This window comes from Xenopus tropicalis, chromosome 4 (assembly GCF_000004195.4).
Source record: "Xenopus tropicalis strain Nigerian chromosome 4, UCB_Xtro_10.0, whole genome shotgun sequence".
Taxonomy (NCBI): domain Eukaryota; kingdom Metazoa; phylum Chordata; class Amphibia; order Anura; family Pipidae; genus Xenopus; species Xenopus tropicalis.
This window is the reverse complement of record NC_030680.2, coordinates 70,923,539-70,941,000: the sequence shown is the minus strand read 5'-3', so window position 1 is coordinate 70,941,000 and position 17,462 is coordinate 70,923,539. Positions and strand designations below refer to the sequence as shown.

General features: G+C 36.2%; 1 protein-coding gene across 5 annotated transcripts in view; it reads left to right on the top strand.

Annotated features, from left to right (window-relative positions):
* znf536 (zinc finger protein 536) overlaps positions 1–17,462 on the top strand; it is a 242,912-nt gene that overhangs the window by 67,376 nt on the left and 158,074 nt on the right. For all 5 annotated transcript variants that reach the window (XM_031900813.1, XM_031900816.1, XM_012962268.3 and 2 more), the window contains 2 exons: positions 489–569; positions 2,161–2,249. The gene's annotated coding sequence lies outside the window, so the exon portion shown is untranslated. The remainder of the gene's footprint in view (positions 1–488; positions 570–2,160; positions 2,250–17,462) is intronic.

Genomic DNA, 17,462 nt, shown 5'->3' with positions numbered 1-17,462 from the left:
TTGTATACACATTTGTTTATTATTGTCTCTCAGTGAGAAACAACCCCACTCTGCTTCCCTGCCCTTCGGAATACAAAGCAGCAGATAGTTTTCATACTAGTCTGGCTGACCAGTTGGGAAATGATTCTTGTATGCAGCAACAGAAGGGAGAATAGAGGAGCAGCTGCACAGGTTACAAAACTTCTAACTGAAGTACAATACAATTGTGCTTCTTTTTAAGTTTACAAGCAGTACATGCAATATTTTTTTTTACTTTACATCGCCTTCAAAATATTATTATGAAATCCCCTTTCAAACATTTATTTTAAAGGTAATGTTTTATTCAGGAGTGATATAAATATATCACACTTGAGGTCATTACTATTACAAATTAGGTTTTATGATCAAAGCAATTCTAATGCTGGTCATCTAGCTGTTGTAAACCTACTGTGAAAATACTGGAAAATAATGTGAGACTCTCCCCTTTGTTTTTCATTTTTATTTTGCAGATTATTTCAGGTGGCTGTTTACATTCCCATTCCCTGGCTTCTTAGTTTCTTGCAACTAAAATAATATTGTTGACTATCCAGGTAAGGTGATAAAGGCTTAAGTGTGTAAAGAAATGTGTCAGAATATGTGCACTGCAGTTTGTATTAACATATGTAGCTTGCGCTTTTTTAACTATTTTAAACTTGCACCATAGATATAAAACAGCGTGCGTTCCATTTACAGGAAAATGTCCACACAAAAATATCTGTGCTAAAGTCTTCATTTTATGTCCCCAATATGTGACATTTATAAGATACTAAGACTGATATTAATGGCATTTTATGTCTTGTCATCTGAACAAACATGACCATAAAAGGTTTGAGACTTGGTGATGCCATGCTTAATCCCTCTGTGAATTAAAAACCAGATTATAAAGGATTGTACACAGAGCACAACCAGGGATTAATAACGTGCTAATCACTTCCTTGATTTAATCCATTTAACTGTTGATACCAGTGGGCTATGATATGACAATCTGTTCTTTGTCACCTGCATAAACTGCTGCTTTTTTTGTGGATATATATCCTGAGGGAATGGAAATATTATTTTTAAAGCTTTATGAAAATGGTTTTGAGAAATTTGTCAAGAAACTATCCATTACAGAAAACAACCTATAAGATTAACGTTTTTGTTCTCATGGAGTCTACTCTCTTCTATTTAAACTTATTAATTTCTAACTATTTTTTTTCCAGTCAATCTAGTAATTCATAAGAAGTGTGTTCTGAAAAGTAATCAAATCCTAATATAGTAAAATGTAACTCACAGTAAACTCACAAAAAGTAGATCATGGAACATGTTCTCAGTAAGGGTAGTGAAATATTTTTCTGAGTGCCTGAGTAGGCACTCAGAAAAATCACATAGGTCACTTAAAAAGTATATTAAAAACAAAAATCTTTATTGAGACAAAAACTTAATTGTCTTTATGTGTTTGTGCTCCAAGAGCACTTAGTCATAGGCCTAGACTGATTTAGACTGGTACTAGGTGCAGCCCTCCTGCGTTGTCAGGTCCTTCATGCCAGGTTATCATTAGTACACTAAATTGCATACTAAACTACATACAACAGGTAAAACCTAACCCCAAAAAGTTATTCCCAATTGCTAAGCAGTCTATATTTTTGATTTAACATACTTTATAGATCTGTAAAATGAACCTCTTTGCACCCATGCAGAGAGATGATTCACCTGTGGGATTTGTGGTGAAAGCTGCACTCTGCATACAGCACAAGGTGCAACTCTGTTATGATCAAGGGAGCCCTATACTGCCACAGGCTAACAGCAACAGCAATAATACCACACTGTACATGACAGTTTTGAGCCACTGATGCTTGCAACAGCAGCAGGCACATCTGAATGGAGCCAAGGGGCAGGACTACAGTATTGTTCCCCAGATGTTACAGATGACATGTTAAATGATGCTCATTCCTGTTAATTATTTAACTCATTTTTATTTTTTATTTGATTGCATTAGAAGTGCAGAATGTTGCACTAAGCCTTTTTAAAGTGGTTTGCTAACCAAAATAAGATTGTCCTTTACCTAGAGTGTTTAACACTCCTTAGACAGCAATGGATTATATAGACAGGTTACTGGCAAATGATGAGTAATAATAATAAACCTCCCAATTTTACTTCTAGAATGAATTTCCCAGGTTTTTGCTCTCCATGTGGCACAAGTGAAGGCGATTTGAAAGTTTAGCACTGGAGATTACACTTTATTATTCTGGGTGAGTATTTGTCTATATTACAATCTATCTTTAGGTGATGCTAAATGTAGCAGGTCGCTTGCTGTCATGCTTCATTTTTCCTTTTGCACAAATTACCACTCTCAATCAAGTTAATAAGTCAAGCTCAGTCTTCAGATAGTGGTACAATCAGCACTGTGTGACCTCTCTACCACTTTATTGGCCTAAAGAAAATAATCATGCCATGTATGCCCAACTTTAGGGTTATATGATTTCTCTACTTGCTTTAACATTCAGTTCCTATTCCCACACACCCAGCTGGTCAGTTCTTTAGTTCTTTTCTCTGCTCATAACATTACTTTTGTAATTCACTGCATACTTTAGCTCTGCTTAAGTGAAAACAGCTGCAAGGCAATGGGCAGCACAAAAGCCTTAGTACTCATTCAGGCAGCACATTGCCTGGGCCCTGGCTGAATTCTGCACTTCATGTTGGATGCAAAATACATGGCATTGTATTACAATGCATGCTACAGGGCCCTGATATTTCCTGTGCCTGGGGGTACCAATATGACTCCTCCTCCTGCCTGCTCCTCATAAATATAGGTGTGCTGTGGAAATTCTGGTACCCGCAGGGCAGGAAGCAAACTGGAAAAAAATGGTGGATTACACCTGTTTTATGTACTTTGCACCCTTCCCAGGCAATAAATGACCCTTCTTTTGTTTGAGATACATGGGCTTTTTTAAACTATCATACAACTCCCTAGCTTTGTTTACCAAAAATTCCCCTGAATAAAGACATAAAATCCAAGCAAGCAATAATTTTAAGTGAAATCTCCTTGCAAAATTTAAAGTGTTCTGCTAAGAATTCAGGATTCTTATGAATCCCACAAAAATGGTAAGATAGTCAAATGCTAAGAGGCAAAGCATCCTTTAACTTAATAACTCTTGAAGCAATCTCTCTCTCTCATGGGCAGTTAAAAGTTGAAGTTTAAGAAAAAATATGGCTTTTTTACTCTACTGTGCATGCTCCTGTCCGTGCCCAGAGTAAAGAAGATGACTAAGGAAGAATAGCTATGAATCAAATTCTACAGAAGTACCCCATACCAGTGCAGCAGCCCAGGGTATTAAGTAAGTGAATACAATTACTGGGGGCTGCCTAAAATTTGGCACCCCTAGTGATAAACCCTTTCCTTCTTTTTTAAAGGAGAAGGAAAGGTTAAACAACTGGGTGGTGCCAAAATGTTAGGCACCTCTCAGTGATTGTAATCGCTTACTTTATACGCCTGGCTGGTGCTCCTGTTAGGAGGAAACCTCACCAGCCTGGGGTAGCTGCAAACGAACAATCCTCTTCCTCCTGTCTATTTTATAAACAATCCCGGGGCCGATGTATGCGCAGTAGAGACTATTGGTTAAAGTTTGGCTTTTCACTCTACTGTTTATGCGCAATTGGTGCTAAGACAGAAGGAACCTGGCTGGTGCAGTTTTCTCCTACCAGGAGCACCGCCCTGGGGTATAAGGTAAGTGATTACAATCACTGGGAGTGCCTAACATTTTGGTTTTTTGATTGTACCTTTCCTTCACTTTTAAATCAATGCTGTCATGATGATAAAAAGAAGTAAATGCACAGCCTTTCCTTAAGCAGATACAATTGTAATACTATGAACAGGAACTACTGACCCAGCTAGAGATAAAATATATTTTCTTTGAATGTGCGACTTGTGAACTTGCATTAACAGCATAATAATGACTGCTGTTTTGTGGAAACTCTTTGTGTACAAGTATCCCCTTATACTGATACCTTAAGCCAGGGATCCCCAACCTTTTATACCTGTGAGCCACATTTTAATTGAAAAAGTGATGGGGAGCAACACAAGCATGGAAAAAGGTTCCTGGGGTAGAAATATGTGCTTTAATCGGCTACTTAATAGCCCCTGTGTGGACTGGCAGCTTGCAGAAGGCTCTGTTTGACATTATCCTTGGTTTTTATACAACCAAAACTTGCCTCCATACCAGAAATTCAAAAATAAGCACCTGCTTTGAGGCCAGTGGGAGCAACATCCAAGCGGTTGGGGAGCAACATCCAAGGGGTTGGGGAGCAACATGTGGCTCACGAACCACTGGTTGGGGACCACTGCCTTAAGCCACTAACCTCTTTGTTAAATTAGAAACTTGTGTAGACTGCTCCATTGCATAAAATTACTGTTCAAGCCCAGTGGAATTAATGTTAGGGTTCAATCAAATAGCATTTTTACAGATATAAGTTTGTAGCACCTGCACAACACATTATTCACATTTACTTCATTTGTATTGTACACTTATAAATACTGTAATAATAATTAGTGTAGATTTCTGTGTGAACACACATATATATATATATCTTCTCCATTTTAAAAACCATTGCAGGTACTGTCCTCTCAAATGTATGGTTATATGAGGTTATATCAATATCATTAAATAATGTCAATTTCAATTAAGATGAAATGTTGATGTAACACCACTAAATGACTAGGATCCATTTACAGAAAATGATATAAATATGTGGGTGGCAGGTTTAAGGGAAAAAAAGCCTACTTTCCTGTCACTTTACCAAATGTCACTATGCTAAAGAGATTCTGCAGTTTAGAAAATCACTTCTCAGATAGAAGTAACTGCTGCTTCCGACTGATAGTATTATACATCAAGAAATTAATTTTGCACAGTGTACAATTTATATGCCTGATGACCACCTTGTTTAAAAAGTGCTTACCTCCTGAATATATGGATTTTCCTGAGTCTGGGTTACTTTTATTTTCGGTTTTATACAGCAGTCAGATGTGAAATTTGCTGTTTTATTCTTACCTTCTTAGTAAAAATCCTTTTATCACACAATGGGTAATTTATATCCATTACCAACCCTTTCAATCCTATTCAGCGGGCCTGTCAGTGCCTTTGGCACAGTAATGATTAATGTGATCTAATAATAGTCTGCCATTATATTACCTTAGTAAAACATGTACCAACATCCTATTCAGATCTACCAAATTCATAGCTTCCTATAAGATTTTTGTTGAAAGACAGGATTACTATTTTTGCAGGGTTCTTTCTTTCCCGTCTTAACAAATGTGATGAAATTTACATTACTGCCACGACTTATGGGCCAAACCTGAATGTGTGTGTGTGTTTATATATATATATATATATATATATATATATATATATATATATATATATATATATATATATATATATATATATACATAGATAGATATAAGAATTTCTCTATAGAGCTATGAGCTGTGGAGACAGACCCAAATATGTGAAATATTCAAGGAATCTCTAGCCATTTGAATAGAAGGGCTCAGTGTTTGCACTTTTAAGATTGCACAGTAATATGTTAAACCTTTTGCATTAGTACATTTTGTAACATAGAGGATGTAATGCTGTCAACTTCAAAAGGGGCACATAATGCTATGTGAGCTGTTTTAGGCAAAATGTACATACACAATACAGGTATAGCAAATGTTCACTCATCTATACATAAAGGGATTTATATAGGAGCTAATGTACTGAAGAAGTGAAAAGTGTTAAAAAGGGGCAACTTTACCTACAATTCAACATTCTTTCTCTAAATTCCAGTGTAACTGTGCTTCCTACCATAGCCCAACTTTTTGTGAAAAATATTTGCAGTGGTTCAATAACTACATATATATTGGTTCAAGAAGGACATAAAAGAAAAGGGTTAGCACCTGGGTGGAACATGGGCATATATTTACTCTTAAGTAGCAAGTGCCTATAGGTGCAGTGTGCAAAGGATACTTAGGTAAAGGGCTAACTTGTGGTAGCCTAAGGCTGAGTCTACTGATCATAAACTATTGTTTCAGTTTAGTTATTCTTTTTTTTTTTTTTGCTTGTGCTCACCACCTTTTATAAATATGCATAGACATAGATATTTTTATTTTTGTCGAATCTACAAATATGAGTTGCACTCATGAGACATGCTTACAGATATTTACTCTATCCAGATGGGGATGTTTTAAAAATGAAATTGTGAAAAAAGTGAAGAAAGGTACATTAACCACCGACTCAAAGAATTGATCCCAGATATCTAACTAGAAAAAACATTTAGGCCCAACTTAAATACCAATTCTATCACACACCTTTTTAAGTACCACATATTAATAGGAGCCACTGAAGAAGAACACAATGGCAAATAAGTGGTTAATGAATTTTGGCTGTCCATGCTGATACTGGGTATCATTTAGAGACCTGAGAATGGCAATATCTATTCTAAATTCTCAGTAGACATCAATGCAAAGCCCTTGCCAAATATAGGATGGGATTTATTGATGTCAAATGAGTATTTATGATCTCCTTGGGAGCTTGCCATGCTACTCTGGGGGATAGCCTCTAAACATTGATAGATGCTTGCGATCGTTAATGGACATTTAAATGAATGTCAGTTGGATTGCTAATGACTGTCATAGTTTTGTGAATAAACCCCTCTATGTCAAACTGACACCATTGCCATCAGAATGAAATATAAGTGCTTTGTAAATTGGTGACTGGAGACAGATAGGGGCATTTTTTTCTTAGCATAAAAATGTGCTCTTTTTCTTAAAATGTTATAGCACCCTTGGGTGTCACAGGAGAAAGACAGGTGGTCAGGAAGGAGCTTTTTTGTAATGCTGGCCAGCAACTGGCTTCTTCTCTGTTCAGGCCACAGCAGAAATCTCTGTCATCTGTGACATGTGCCCAGCCAAGGGATTGTCTGCAGGGGTCTAACTTGGCTAAGAGCACAACCTGGACACTGATGTGTAATCTAGTTTTTTCCATAACCAGTCTACAGGGACAACTTAACTAATGTAGATGTATATATGTCAATATGTAGTATATTTAGTAAGTTATTAATGATTCCACATAATAACATATTATTGTTCACGTGTTAAAACATGGCTGCCCTTGAACCCTGTTAATAATGACTTAGCCTGAAAGAACTAAAAGGTTTACTATATATGTTTGATGGTTTTATTTTTTTGGTCTTAAGATGTTTACTTTAAACATCAGGCCTAAAGAGCCATCACACAGTGGAATTTTAATATATATGCATCCTGGTTTCAGTAGAGGTAACGCCAATAACGATTTTGTCATTTTAACTGACCTGTCTGCCCTTCATTGATAATACCTGCCCTTTTAAAGCCATTGAGCCCTACTGTGCAATTATTCATGAGAAATAAATTCTACACAAATTCCTCGTCAGGCAATTTCCCCACAAAGAAAAACATTTCACCAACCCTTAACATTTGCAGAAATAATCTTTTGTAGTCCACACAAGACTAATTTAATGAAAGCTTAATACTCCAAGGCTTCCACTGACACGTCAGCAATATTTAAGAGTTGGCAAAAACTGAGAAACAAAAGCATATTTACTGGGTGGTGTATGGTCTGCAATTGTGGTTAAGAGAATCACTAAATATCTAGGCAATGCTACAGAGTTTAAAAACAAATGACAAACTATTATGAAAAATGTAAAACTGAACATCTGCTTCAAGTCAAGACCACGTACTGTTATTATTATTTTCTTAAAGGAACATTACAAGCAAATGAAAATAAAAGGTTGTTCACTTACCTTTGGTTATAGATTCAAGAACTCCCATTTCTGTCACCAAGTGACATTATTAGTTTTACAGTGCTTTCACTGAGAAATCTTTGAGGCATGATCCGATACTAAGCAGAACGTTATTGTGATTTGAATTTGTCCCAAAGGAGTCCCTGTCACAAATGTATACTAAAACCTAGAGCATTGGTGTCACTGGATGAAAAGAAGTTTGTTGATAAGGGTAAGTAAATATTCTGTGTAGAACAAATGCATGTGTTTTTGAGATAGCGTCTCTTGGATAATCTGCTGCCATTTTAGCATGTTCACATCATTTCCAATAGCTATAAAGAATCTATCATTTTATATGTGCTCATTTACTGACCCATGGTGACATCTCATCCTACAGATAGCTGCAACATGACTAACAAAATGGCTTCCTTCAAGTCACCCTCGATGGATAATAAAACCTAATAAAAATCCATAAATATGGAAAGAGAGGCCATTCTATTTTTCATTGCTGTGTTGCTGTTGTCTTAAACTGCACGCTGATTATAGCTTTCAGAAAGTAGTAGCTCTCCTTCAAATGACATATATAGGTCATACATCCTGATAAGAATGCGACAGAAATGTAAATATTATCTCTTCTAGTTATGAACTCAGAAATATACATATTAACAATGCCATTGTAAAAATTGTTAGGGAAGGGGACATAATAAAATGAAACTTCATCTTCTTTGTTAGTCCATATGTAATTGAAATCCATTTCTGCTTATGCCTGATGATCTTTTCTTTGCTAATTTCTGGTAAGAAATCTTCTTAGGCAAGGCAAGAATTTATTTTTTTCTTATAATTCATTCTTGAGGGTGAAAACATATTAGACACTAGAATATGTTTTGATCTCTTAGGTAATGTTAGAACATGATTCTGAATTCAGCAATCAACATAATTAATTATCTGTTTTGCATTCACTTAAAAACGTCTTCTAAAATCAACAACAAATAAATTCTCTCTTCCATTCAACACTAAAAATCTCCATTTGTCATCCCAAGTTTGATACTGTTACATTTAAAGTCTCTAACGTGCCATATGGTTATACATAATATATTATTATGTATTATTATACAATTATTATTATTATTATACAATATTATAGAGAATTCCACCTCCTTATTTTTTCTGAAGACACTGCAGTACCTAGCATAATCAGTGGCGTAACTTTAGAGGAAGCACATCCCATGGTCGCGGGGGGGGGGGGGCAGTTGCGTTTTGGGGATGGACTGCAGGGTCAGCTTTGTCTATAGTCACTTTTTTTCTGAGAAAATGTGTGCGGCCACTGCCTTTCTGAGCGGGCCTGGCAGCACATTGATACACCCCTGCCTCCAGTGGCTTATTTAGCTAAGTTATCATGCTTTTCCTGTATGATACATAAAATTTGCCTCACTTCATTGTGGCAGTAATTAATACAAGTAGGATATTTATGCTACAGTTCTGACCCTCATTGAGGTTTTGTGTCAATGCTGCTATCTTCAATAACTGCTCTTCAGGTTTTATGCATCCAAAGAGTGTAGAGCTGTTAGGTACTTAAGTATGTTCAGATTATCATGTTATGTTTCTTACCAGATGTGAAGGCTTCTAAAATCTGTGTTTTGGTTTGGGTGATTTTAGTAAGTTGAAATGTATGCTCTAGACCACCTTTTTCTAAATATGTATTCCAGCATGGCTCTTTATTGATTATTAATTATGTGTTTTTTAGGATAGCTCACATTAAAATTGTCGTTGCAATTAGGCAATAGGGAAAAATATACCTGCTGCTTAGTCTTCAGGCTAAGGGCAGTGGCACACGATTAGATTTGTCCTACACAGTACAACTCATTACTCGCAGCAATCTAGTTACACTGCCATGAAATGAAAAGGAAAAAATGTGCCACAAGTAATGTGTTTCACTTGCACCAATCAAAGACAGGGGAAGGCATTTTCAGGAGATTTGCCTTCCATATTAGTGCAGATTTACCACAGGGGACAAATTTTGTTGTGTGCCAGTGCCCTTGTGGTTATTTTCAGAGAGCTTAATTCCACTGGATCTGTACTTGTGAGTATGAAAATGTTTTAAGTGTCCCCTTGAAGTTTGCTTCACCTCATTGTTCCCTTTCGGGTTGACCCATGGCTTGAAATACTGAAGGTCCTATCAAATAAGTGTCTCAGCTGTTGCTTGTGTGGCTGGCCCCACAGGACACATTCGGGATGCTTAATCAGAGATAAAAAAGGAATTGATTCTCCATTAACATTGAATTCATATTCCGGGGCTCTTCACAAATGAGCAACTGGCCATTACACATGACAACTCCTTTAACTAGGAATTCTAGACTTGATTTTTCTAACTATCCTTATTTAGACTGATTGGACCTTTACAAATCTCTAACCTCTAGATGGATTCATTTAGAAATGCTTTACTGTGTATCACATTCTTTCATTTTCAATTTTCATTATTTCACAAGGAAAACATTATTAGCACTGCTTAGCAAAGACAGCCCTTAATATAATTCTGTATACAAGCAGTTTGTATATTTCTAAACAGCTTCTTAACATCTGTTGGCTTTACCTTTTTTCAGCCTTATTCTTAAATGTTTGCAGTTTTACGGATGTACAGTTTGTCCCGTTTGTTTAATCTTTGGTCTTCCCTGAAAAGCTTCAGGCTCTTTAGGTCTTTGCCGTTTAGCAAGAAAATCTCAGCATGGAAAATAACACTTTTTTTATTCCCTAATTGGAAAGCGTACATTAGCATTCAAAACAGTCTATTGGTGTAATGGAATCTGTAAATAAAAAGGCAACTGCATTGTAAACTGCCAGAGCATTGAAGGGCCTATGACAGCTTCAGCTAAGTCCCACTTGTTAACCCCTTACATCACTGCCCTGCAAGCTTTTTTGATGATTGTTATCCACATATTTGTAGGGAAAGATGGATTAAGCTGCCTAGGTAGAACATATTATTATGAAACATTTGAGTAAGAAATGTTTTTGTTCCCCAAAACGTTAATCCTGTCAAAATGCCACCTGTGTCTGATTCTTTAGGCACAAATGTTCTGCATAATGATGCAGCCAGCAGTGGAAACTCTGGAGCTACCGCCACCTAGCTCCAGGGTTTCTTTTTCAATAGGAGGTTACACTTTTGATGCTACATGTAGGTAAGTTACTTTATGAAAGGCATACTCTTTGAAATTGCTTTATAACCATATCAGACAAAAAGGTCGTACTAATGTTTTTCTCTTCAATATTATACTTTAGGATACTTACACTGTTACACAGTGTTTATGTCCCACCTGCTTTGCATTTCCTTTTGATGGATTTAAAGCCTTTTATTCTTGCAAGGGGATTTTGACAATTCTGGATGGCTAAGTGGCACATGAGATTCAATGCTATTAAATGTAAGGTTATTCACATGAGATTTTGAAAGGATACAAACCTATATTCTCCTAATTGGACTAAGTTAGGGAAATCAATGATGGGGAAGTACCTAGAGCAGGGATGCCCAACCTTTTCTACCCGTGAGCCACATTCAAATGCAAAAAGTGTTGGAGAGCAACACAAGCATGGAAATATGTCCTGGGGGTGCAAATAAGAGCTAAAATTGACTATCTGGTTTCCCATATGTGGACTGGCAGCCTATAGGAGGCTCTGTTTGGCTTTACACTGGGTTTTATGCAACCAAAACTTGCCTTCAAGACAGAATTTAAAAAATGAGCACCTACTTTGAGGCCATGGGGAGCAACATCCGTGGGGTTGGGGAGCAACATGTTGCTCATGAGCCACTGGTTGGGGATCCCTGACCTAGAGTTACCAGTGGATAACCGCTGTAAGTATTGGCCAACAAGGTATTGTCTTATATTAAAAGAGGTATAAATTAGTCTTCAAGGTTTATTTTGACCCTTTACAAAGCACTAGTAAGCCCCATCTAGTTTTCATCTCCACTGCTCAAAATGGATATTTATAACAGTCCATAGAAGAGTTACTAAGCTGATAAAGCATCTGGAATTTATCATTTATGAAAAAAGGCTGGGTGAGATGGAATTGCTTACACTGGGGAATAGGAACAAAAAGTAAATTTTATAGGAATGTGAGAAATTAACATTAATTTGACAAAAATTTGAGCCTTTGTGAAAAGGGCCTCATTTTGCATGAAGACATTTTGCCACCTATCAGAGTAAGTAATAAACTGGTAATGGAAGCTCTTTTTAAACGCTTACGAAATCTTCAGAAGCCTGTTAAAAATTATAAGGATCAAAAATATCTTAAACTTACTTGTTGAATAGTTGTAATTTGCACTTTCTCTAATGAGGCATACTACAGGCATACTAATTTATGTGTTTGCCTAATATTAATAACTTTATAAATAAAAATATATACAAGGTACAAGAGACAGTGGGTGACCTTAGATTATTATCCAATATTATCATGAAAAAAGTGATTTAATTTTTTTTTTTAAACCTTATTTGGAACTCTTTTTTAATTACAGTATTAAATGAACTGATACAATGTAGACAATTTGCGCTTTAACTATAAACAAATTTTCAGTACAAAACTTGTAGCTTGTCTAGAAAGAGGGATTTGTATTTTATCCCTTAAAGGCCTCTGCTGATATGCATTTGAATGAAATGTGAATATATGTGAAGCCACTACAATTACAGGCTAGTATTTATCATGATACTATTATCAGCATTGCCTTGAGTCGCGGATGGTGCTTTTAGCAGGTCAGAAGTTAGGTATATTTGGCAGGGATCAGTATGGATGCCAAGAGAGCAGTTGTGAGAACAATTTGCTTTAGTCAGTCTCCTCTCGTAGGTATTTCAGACATGACTTTTATTAACTATGGGAAGACACTCTTGAAATGTTTTCATTTCTGTATGCTGGGAAATGGGAACAGGATGATGCTTTAAACAAGTAACAGTTTCTCAGTTTTCCAAAGTAGGTACTAGCTTACATTTTCTACCTATTTCCTGCCATTCTATATAATGTTCCTGTAAATGGTATTTTCCAAAATATTTTATTGCAAATGAGACCTAAATGTGTTTGATTTTTATAAACTAATATTAGTGAAAGATTTGTGCAAAAAAAATATTTAAGTTATTGAATACTATGCAGTGATAAATAATGTTAATGTTGATGGAATTCCAGCTGTTTGTATTTTTATTTACAGTATTACCATATGAGTATGGTCTTGAACTAGGTTTCAATATGTATTTAGATCAAAGATAGGCAACCTCCAATATGCTAGTCCTTGCAGGGCTTCATCTCTTAGTAACCCACCATTTGCAGTAACTGTGTTTGCCTATCCATAGCCAAGATGCTAATTTAAGAAAATAATGAATTTGGATGTATGCTTTTGCATCTTACATACTGTAATTATATGAATATAGACTCCAAAGGTTGCTGCACTTAAATGCAATTATAATAAAAATGGTATTTTACTTAATAGTGTTATCATCCCAGGACTAATTAGAACAAGTTAGGATGCATCATATACAATATACAATTTTATATTACTGAAGGAGCTGCATCCAAATAGTGTTTTCATGATGAAAAAAAAATGTAATTCTAATGTCAGGGTTATGGCTCTTATTAGGGATCCAGGGACTGGTCTGATTGCCATCTTGGAATCAGGAAGGAATTCCCCCCCCCCCCTCTGTGGCAAATTAGAGAGGCTTCAGATGTTTTTTTTGCCTTCCTCTGGATCAACTAGCAGTTAGGCAGGTTATATATAGGCATTATGGTTGAACTTGATGGATGTATGTCTTTTTTCAACCTAACTTACTATGTTACTATGTATGTAACTATGTTACTATGTATGTCATATGCAAATCTCATTGCTATTGAAAGCTGTGTCTGTTTATCCCTTCTTATTTTCTGCACTGCTTCTCCTGCTCCAGTGAAAACTACAGTTCCCAGAATTCCTTTTATGTGGTAGGTCAACAGACCTGTGAAGTTGAACACAAGGCAATATGAGTGCGGAATTTTGCTTTACTGTTTAAGCTGTCAGGACAAGCAATTTAGAGAATAGAAATAGCCAATGAATACAGCTTTCAAAAGCAATAACATTTGCAAATAATTTGACAATTCTAATATTGGAATGTTGCTTAAAATTACACTAAGGGGCACATTTACTAATCCACGAATCCGAATGGGAAAAATTCGGATTTGAAATGAACATTTTGCGACTTTTTCGTATTTTTGCGTTTTTTTTCATTGCCGTTACGACTTTTCCGTAAATTGTCGCAACTTTTTCGTAGCCTTTGCGACTTGCGCGAATTGTCACGACTTTTTCATAGCCGTTACGATTTGCTCGTATATTGTCGCGACTTTTTTCGGATTGAGCGCTAGTAAACGGCGGGCAAACCTTTCAGACTTTGCATGATTTTGGAAGCCTCCCATAGGACTCAATGGCACTCTGCAGCTCCAACCTGGCCCAAGGAAAGTCTCCCATAGGGCTCAATGGCACTCTGCAGCTCCAACCTGGCCCAAGGAAAGTCTCCCATAGGGCTCAATGGCACTCTGCAGCTCCAACCCGGCCCAAGGAAAGTCTCCCATAGGGCTCAATGGCACTCTGCAGCTCCAACCCGGCCCAAGGAAAGTCTCCCATAGGGCTCAATGGCACTCTGCAGCTCCAACCTGGCCCAAGGAAAGTCACGATACTGAAGCTTGAATCAATCCGAATCTTTCGTACTCGGCGCGGCGGCTTCAAAAAAGTCGTGACAATTCGCAAAAGTCGTAACGCTACGAAAAAGTCGCAACAATTTACGAAAAAGTCGCAAAATACCGATCATTATGAAAAAAACGCATTCGGACGCTTTTCGGATGTTCGTGGATTAGTAAATCTGCCCCTAAGTTTTAGTATCAAGTAACATATCAGTCGTTTGCACATGTAAAAATATTTCTTTATTTTTTTTAAACAAGTAGAATAACAACTAGTTATTATTACATGTTTGATATCAGCTCTGTTGTTAGCAGCCATCTTTTCTATTTTGTCTAAACAATGCCCCACCTGGTGTTTAGGGGAATTCACATTTATGACCTGCCTCCAAAAGCCCTGCTAAACTATGTGATGTGTATTTCCAAATAAAAATGGAATGCATTCTAGAAACAATACAGTATTTTCAGGCAAAGCTAATGTAAGGTGTAAATATATTTTGTGTATTTACATTTTCTATTTCCTGGTGTTCCCTGGCATTATAGGGCCTTTAAATATAGTTATAATAAATGGGCTTTTTTTTAATTCTAATACCCTTTTTCCCGTAGTCAAAATATGCTATGTATATATGACATACAGAATAACCATTGATCACTTCAGTGTATCTCACCTTGTCTTCGCTTATGACATTTACAAAATGAAAAAGGAAACACAGTTTAAGTTGCTGATCCTAATTCACATCTAAATGATGGAATGGGCATTACATATATTTTATGACCAAAAGTATATAATACATAACTGATTAAAAGTAAAGTTAAGGATTTATGTGCACTTAAGACTACAGAGAGATTTACATTTATAGCTCAGATTCAATGTATTTGGACACATTTCAGATATACTTCATAAGAAAGCAGAGATATGATGTTCATTAAATAGGGCCAATCACCCAAAAATTAAAAAAAGTCTTCAAGTTAAAAAAAATTGACTTGCATAATTGCATCCTGACACCTTTAAGTTACTTATACTAGTAACATAGCTTATGTAAGCTTTAGCTATGATGGGTCATGCCTCTGAGGTTATTGCTACTAATCTTTTTATTCTAGTAACTTTTTTCTTTTTCCAATAACATGAACACCATGATTTTAACTACCAACCCTATCCCTGGTATTCAAGCTATAAAAGGGTTCAAAATGGAGTTAAAAATAAACTAAACATTTTAACTTTCAACATTATCCTTATGGTTTATAACACAGGGCTTTTTTTACAAACTGATTTGTATGTTTTAACCAACCCTACTGTTATACAAAATGATGACAAGAAATATTTATGGAAATGTGGTGGCTTTTACAGAGCATGTCTCAGTTATAGTAGTTTAGAAACCAACAAAGAAAAATGGAAGCTTTTTGGATCTCCCATGCCTCCCAACTGTTCCTATTTTCGCGGGACAGTCCCTTTTTTGACAGCTCAACTCGCAGTCCCGGATTCTTACTAAAAAGTCCCTCATTTCCCTTTGATCTCCTGCACTAAACCCAAAAAAGATACAAATGTAACTAAAAAGTAGGCTTTTGGCAGAGAGCCCAGAAACTTAACAAGCCACACCTGCACTGAGGTACAATTGTAACTAATATGCTAAACAGGTCTCTTGGGAGAACTGAGACTTTCAGCTTAAAGGGCAATTTCACCTGCATTAGCAAAACTGTAATAACATAAAATGACCCCAGAACCATCAGATATGTGCTCAAACGTTAAATAACCTGCCAAATTTTGCTGCAGTATGCGCATCATTTCTTTTTGTCCCTCTTTCCATTTTCAAAATGTTGGGAGGTATGATTTCCTAATAAATAATTCTGAATTTGTTCAAGTGAGCATTTTGTAAATAGTAACCAGAATATAATCTCTTTTAATGTTATGTTGCAGGGACAGCTGCATAAAAGATTTTCAAAGAACCTAATGTTAGATGTGCAAAAATTATCATTAGCGGATATCTATAGCATTTTAGTAATTATGGCATAGCTGGTAATTTTCCCAACAGTGCTGGCAGTTTTTAACCTGAAAATGGTCTGGTATATTGTCTGGCTAGTAAGGGCACTGGTGGATTGAGATGCTTCAGTTGATGCACATAATGCTCCCCTGTGCCATAGCCCTAACTTGGACAATCTTTTTATAGGGTTAAAGACCCTATGAAATACAAAACAATTATAGATGTCTGTATATTTACAAAGGAACAAAGTAAAACCTTAATTGTTTAATAGAATGATTAGAATTGGGCTTTGTAATAAAAAGTGTGCATTAAAGGTTTTCAAGTTAGTTGGGTTGTCTACAAGGAAGTCAATCAAGCATGCAAAAAAATAAAAACAATCAGGCAATCAAAAATTGAAACTCAAAAATTGCATTTCTGAGAATATTTTTTAAATGTATAATTTGTAAATAAAAATGGTGTAATAGGGTATGGGACCATTGGTATCTAAGATATTTCATTGAAATATAAAGCAGGCTGAGGCTCTAAACTGCTTCTTTTTTATTTGCACCAAATAGTACGTAGTTAAAGGGGACCTGTCACCCTAAGAAATAATTCAAAATTCTTTTCTATTGTGTTTGTTAAGCAAAATAACCTTCACTTACACTATATATGTAATATAAATCTTGTTTCCTTCAGTCCTGGAATTACACAATCATAGCAAATAGGCAGGTGCCATTTTGTGGACACGGTTATTAAGGCAAGCTTTGTATCACCCCAAAATCTTGTGAATGTGCCAGAATGGGGGCCTGATGCCCAGGCCCATGCACTGGCTACACAATTAGATGGTCAGGAGGGAGGGGGAAAGTAAGAGCTGAATTGGAAGTTAAAGTACTTGTCTGCCCCACCTCTATGCCTAAGGCATAGAGGCAGGGCAGGCAATATATGATTGACAGCTGGCATTTTTAAATGCCTTTATAATGGGTTTGGATGTGTTAATATAGAAATGAATTTGGGTTTCTTGTTAAACTTGAAAAGTATTTT